Source organism: Myotis yumanensis, unplaced genomic scaffold, assembly GCF_028538775.1.
Source record: "Myotis yumanensis isolate MYYU_CA2020_CCGP unplaced genomic scaffold, mMyoYum1.0.hap1 SCAF_8, whole genome shotgun sequence".
NCBI classification, from domain to species: Eukaryota; Metazoa; Chordata; class Mammalia; order Chiroptera; family Vespertilionidae; genus Myotis; species Myotis yumanensis.
In genome coordinates, this window is record NW_027223759.1 from 34,036,810 (window position 1) to 34,043,152 (window position 6,343).

Here is a 6,343-nt window from a genome sequence, read left to right on the forward strand (position 1 = left end):
AGTCCCTACAGTGTTCAGTGCCATCTGCGGTTTTGGGTGTCCACTGGGGGTCACAGGACGCATCCCCTGTGGAGAATGGGCTTCCTCCCCGTGAACACAGGCTCAGGGGCTGCTGAGCTCCGGTGGCCTGCCCCTGGCCTTAGCATCTGGGAAAGGCTGGCTGCAAAGCTGTAAATGGAAGTTTGGCTTCTTTTTCAAACTGGGCACTTTGCTGCCAAGTGGGGAAGGAATTAGCCTCCTGGTGCCAGCTGGCCGGATCCCGGGAGGCCACGGTGTCCAGTTTGGGAGAGGAGAGAGCGCGCTCAGCCCTCAACCAGAGGTCAGGCTACCCAGGCTTGTGAGCCCCTCTTTCTGTGTGTGCTGGTCCAGGGAGGAGCGGGAGTCCCGCAGATGGGAGAGGACCTGGCAGGCTCCAAGGAGGCCACAGACTCAGGAAGAGGTTTCCTCTTCCCTTGGTCACGAAAGGAGGCCGGTGCCTATGTCCACCAGCAGTGCCACCCCCCGTGATCACCGAAATGCTGGCCTGTGTTTATTGTGACCCACCTTCGGGAGAACAACTTTATAGAAAGAGATGTGCCTACTACACATTGCTTTGTATGTGACCCGGCAACGCTGCCTTAGAGTTGCTTTGCAGCGTAAATACCGAATGGGCGGTTGCTTCATGTCATGCATCACATTCGCATCCTCATGTATGTACTGAGTGCTGCTCCCTCCGCCGGGGCATCTGTGACTTCAGGCTGGAGGGGAGACCTCTCATTTTATCTCTTACTGCCTCTCAGATCTGGGGCTGGTTCCAGTTACCCCATCACCCTCCCAAGACCCCCGGAACCCCAGGAATGGCACACGTCCTCCATCCCTCTGGCACAGAGAGTGGGAGGAGACCGGAGACCCACACACAGGTCCGATGGGGCAGGGCTGTGCAGTGAATGGGAGGAAAAGCAGGAGACAGCAGTCATGGCCGCTGAGGGAGGAGGTCTTCAGGTGGTCAAGGGCACTAAAAGCCACGGCAGTTTAGGTAAAATGACAGCAGAGTTATACCCATGGAGTGTGGCGACATGGAGGCACAGGTGATCTGGGAAAGAGCCACTTCAGTGGGCACAGAAGCCCGACTCTAGCAGTTATTTATTGTTGAGCCTAGAGGCCACAGGTACCTGGAGAAGTTTGTGGAATTAAAGAAATTGGCCGCACATTGCCTCGTTTTTGTTTGTTAATTTAGGACAGGGGACACGAGAGTTCATGTTGCGGATGAATGATGGGAAGAACATGCTGATGGTGTAGGAGAGAGAGACACCTGTAGGATCCAGGGTGGCAGAAGGAAGAGAGGAAATGACTCAGAATTCTGATGGCTGTAGGTGTCACTGCCAGGTGAATTGGGCACAGGTCTGCCAGGGTGCGGGCAGGGGGGCCATGAGGGGGTGAGTCCTGAGGCGGCACCGTAAGAAGGGCCTCTCATATCAGGTGCTGGCTTTAGTCAGAGATGGCTATAGACTCATTCATGTGATCTGAGCCAGGAACCTAACCTCACATGAAATGAGAACAGGAAGTGCTTTTGTCACTGAGATGTCATTGTCCTCGCTCACTGGTGGCTCCAGAGCAGTGGTTCTCAATCTTCTGGCCCTTTAAATACAATTCCTCATGTTGTGACCCAACCATAAAATTATTTTCGTTGCTACTTCATAACTGTAATGTTGCTACTGTTATGAATCGTAATGTAAATATCTGATATTCAGGATGGTCTTAGGCGACCCCTGTGAAAGGGTCGTTCGACCGCCAAAGGGGTCGCGACCCACAGGTTGAGAACCACTGCTCCAGAGGAAGCTCTTCACAGGGTCCTGTCCGCACTTCTCCTGGCCTCTCACATCAAAGCTGGGCATGTGGCAGGACCAGCAGCCCAGCACTGGGGAGAGTTAGTGCAGGCTTCCGGACGCCACTCCAGTCCACTCACTGTATGGAGTAGGAGACGAGAAAAGTGAGCCCAAACAGACTAGATGTAAATGTCTGCCCTTGAGTTAAAACCTGACATGGGTTTCCGTACATGTTCGCCATCAGAGGACACTGGACAACTAGCTTTGGGCATGTGGGGGCTGAGCTAGTTGGGAAGACCCAGTACACCCTCCTCCTTCCCTGTGTCCGATTAAAGTGTCCCATGAACCACAGAGGGAAACGTCTTCAGCAGCACCAATACGAACCATGAGAATTGCCCCCCAGCTGTGTCCCGCAGGAGATCCTGTGGTCACCCACACCAAGGGCTGAGATTAAAAATTGGTCCTAACAAGCCAGCTGACACACGGCCTCTGGGTGAGGTCCCTCCCACAGGCCCGAGCCGGGAGGAACTCCCTCTGGACGAGCTACATTCTGTGCACTGGATGACCGAGATTTCTTATTTCGGCAACATAATCTAGGTTGTTCTTTCAATGATTTTTCATCTCAATTTCATTTTTAAACCCCCATAGCAGATAGAACAGGGTCTCCACACAGGACTACTCAAAGCTATGTGTCTACCCCACCATATAATAAAACCAATAATTCCTGTATTGCCGACTGGATCAGGTTACCAGAAGGCATGAGGGAAATTACTACCAAGAGGCTTAGCAAATGTGGAAGTCCTCCAGTATTTAGCCCTTTGTGATGGCCTGTGTAATGCCTCCATTAACTAGAATTCATTGTGATTGGGTTTCTGGTTCATTTAATTGGGGGGTTATTCAAATAATTTGTTTCTTTCAACCTATGCTTTAAAATATCCTATATAATAAAGATGAAATATGCAAATGGTCATTACGTAATGACCAACTTCGTAACAACCAGATCACGGATTAGCAGGAGGGTGGGGCAATGAGCTACAAGCTAGTGGCAGAGAGCTACGAGGGGGCAGGGCAGCAAGCAGAGGGAGCTACAGGAGGGTGGGGCAGCAGGCAGAGAGCTACTGGAGGGCAGCAGTGAGCTACTGGCGCACAGACGTATGCAGGGCTATTAGTCTATAAAGTTTGTGCACTTTCAATCATTGGCGACACCATCTTTGGGCAGCTCTCGCTAAGTGGAGGGACATGCGACACAGAGGCAGGTGTGAATGTTGGAGGTGAACTGGAAGGATGTTGGCATCCATGGAGATGAGTGCCATGGAGACAGGATCCTTAGTGCAATGCGACTGCCCTTCAGTAGCCACACAATAAATATCTGTTACATGAAGCTGCTCCTGATGTTAATCTTGTTTTCATTTTTTTCTTCTAAAATAGAGAATAATTAGTAATGTTGATATTCTAATAAGTTGAAATAATTTAGGTTCTTACCATCTTCAGGAATTAATACTTTTCAAATGAAAAATCAAAATATTCAGAAAATGACCATCGATTACCCTGTCCACAGAAATCAAAGGGTAAAGTGAATTAAGACCGTTTAAATCAATGAATCTTAATATCTGGCATTATGGCAGCAAAACCCAGAGGTTCTCCTGGGCCTGGGGCAGGAGTCAGGGTCTGAGTGGAAATGTGGGCGTGAAGTTGGACATCAACAATGGGCCAGGTTAATGATGAAGACGAGAAAAGTCCAGACAGAAAGAGTCCCCAGGAAAGCCATTCTAGAGGAAATTTGAGGGGCCTAAAGAAAATTGTCTGCATCTTCTAATATCATACAGTCAGCATCATAATGAAATTACCGTAACTTTGAAACAATGGAACCAGGCAACAAAAGCCTTGCACTAAGTGTACATGAGAAAGGGTCCTGCCTTGGCGTCAGGGTCACTTAAATGTCCATTTACTAATAAGGGTTCAGTGTAAAATGCAAGTCATTTTGCTTCCAGAATGGTCTCAGGCACCGAGAGCGTAAGCAAAGACAAATGGTAAGACTGTGGCTGGGTCCTTGGCACCTTCCCCGAGGAGCCCCCATGACCACAGCTCCGTCAGGAGCTCGGCCACTGCTGCAGGGTAGGGTTTCTCAAAGACAGGCGGGCTTGGAGGTGAGCCCAGGCAATGCCTGTCCAAGTTCCTTGACCTCAATTTGGAAATCACTCATGTCTCATCTTACAGACAAAGAAGCCCACACACAGGGCACTGGATTATAGGATCTAGGCATCCAACCACCATGTAAATGCCAGAAAGCTCACTAGATTGGCAGTTTCAGATATGTCTACGTGGGTAATAACATACTAACTTGTGAGCCATGCACACAGTTTCGGCTATGTCTACATGGGTAATAGCACATTAACTTGTGAGCCATGTGCACAGTTTCGGCTATGTCTACATGGGTAATAGTACATTAACTTGTGAGCCGTGTGCACAGTTTCAGCTATGTCTACATGGGTAATAGCACATTAACGTGTGAGCCCTGTGCACAGTTTCAGCTATGTCTACATGGGTAATAGCACATTAACTTGTGAGCAGTGCACACAGTTTAAGCTGTGTCTACATGGGTAATAGCACATCAATTTGTGATCCGTGCACGCAGTTTCGGCTATGTCTACACGGGTAATAGCACATTAACTCATGAGCCGTGCAAGCATAAAGATTTACTTTCAGTTCCTTTGCACCCTGCACATTTATGTCCAACACTTCGCACTGAGCCTTTCTACGTTAAGGAGCAACAAAGGCGGTGGGCAAGAATGTTCCGAGACCACGGCTCTGCCTCTGAATGGCTAGTTGACTTTGGAAATGCTACTTTGCCTCTGAGTCTGTTCCCTCAGCCTCACAAGGTCATTATGAGAATTAAATGTGATAATTCAGGGGAAGTGCTTAGCTCAATGCCTAACACAATAAACACCCACCAATTTCAGTTGCGATTGGATAAATATTGTTTTTGTTTATTACACTACCATTCTCATCATTATTGCATCAGAATCACTTGCGTCTAAGCAAGCATATAATCAGGTAACTGCCTGTCTTTGTGTGCCTTATTCTTCGGGTCCGTCCAAAGCCCAAGGCACATTCCCTGGTGACGTTCAGGCCCCGTTGCTCATTGCCGTTTACGAGGTTTGAGAGGTGAGAGCCAGCTCTGCACTTGGAGCCGGCACAGCTCTGCACAGACCCGAACAGTGTGTGCTTTCCCTGCGACCCCAGAGAGAACCTCTCCATCCTGCCTCTCCAGCAGCCTGCGCTGCCTGTCAGCCTGGCCCAGCTTTGAGGACAAAGCACAGTGCATTAGCGTGAGGGGCACAAATGAACTTTCACCCCACCGCGCTCTCTGGGTCTGTAAAAGGATTTCTAAGAACCATTTCGTTTGTAGCCGTCATTATCACGCTGGCCGATGACACACGCTAGCTTCCCGTGCCATGGCGTACATTCCAGACCCAGACCCAGGATTAGTCAACTTTCCTACAGAGGATGAGATAGTAACTATGTGGGCCTTTGCCGGCTACACACAATCCTGTTTCACCATCTTCTTTGCTTTTTTCCCACAGCCCTTTAAAGATATGCAACCGGTGGTCTGCACGTAAACGGTCTCTGGGCCAACACTGGCCCACGGGCGACAGTCCCCGACCCCTGTTCCAGATCCCGGTTTTCTCTGTATCAGACAGCTTGGCCCTGGAGGAGAAGACACACTGAAGTTCTTCTCTTTGCCAGATCACACTGAAAGGCCGTCTCCTTGCAGCGGCAGGAAACGGGGCCCTTCAGAGATTTAATCGGAAGAAAAGAGGCACTTCGTTGCAGTGCATTCTGAAGCACACGGTGTATCTTCACACGCGCTCGCGCACATATGGTCTCCGTCTTCCACGTGAGTAGAAACATCTGACCTTTTCCAGCTCGTTTCCCTGGGAACAAATGTTAAAACACAATGTATATTCTCAACGAGCTCCAGGCTCCTGGCTGATGCAACGTTTTACGAGTGGACCCTGGAGGGTGTTTCATTTCCATTAGTGCCTGCCTGGCTGGCTGTCTCTCCCACCCCGTCCTCTCTCTGTGTGTCCCCTCGGTCACATGTGCTCTTCCTGTCTCCCCCCTCCATCTCCTCCCTCCTCTCACCGCCTTTGTGCTGCTCACTCCGCGGCCTCGGAGCCGAAGGGCCCACATCTGGTTTCCATCCACCGCGCTGTTTCACTGAAGCCCGGCCGACCCAGGTTTCCTGTTCATAAATCATTACTCATCTGGAACGCACTCGGGACCACTTCGGGGACTGTTTACTCAGCGCAGCTCCTTTTTTAGAAGAAGTTTCCCTTCCCCAGCGTTTCAAGTTGGCTGCCATCTTCTCCGTTGATAATTTTCTCAATTTATAGTTTTTGAAAAGTGAACAAAAGGGGAATTCACTTGGATAAGGCGTTTGAACAAATTGCATAAAAATTAGAGTTGGGTAAAACGTAAGGGTTTATAATACTAAACGTGGTGAAAAAACTGGAAGTACACATACTGTACTGAGG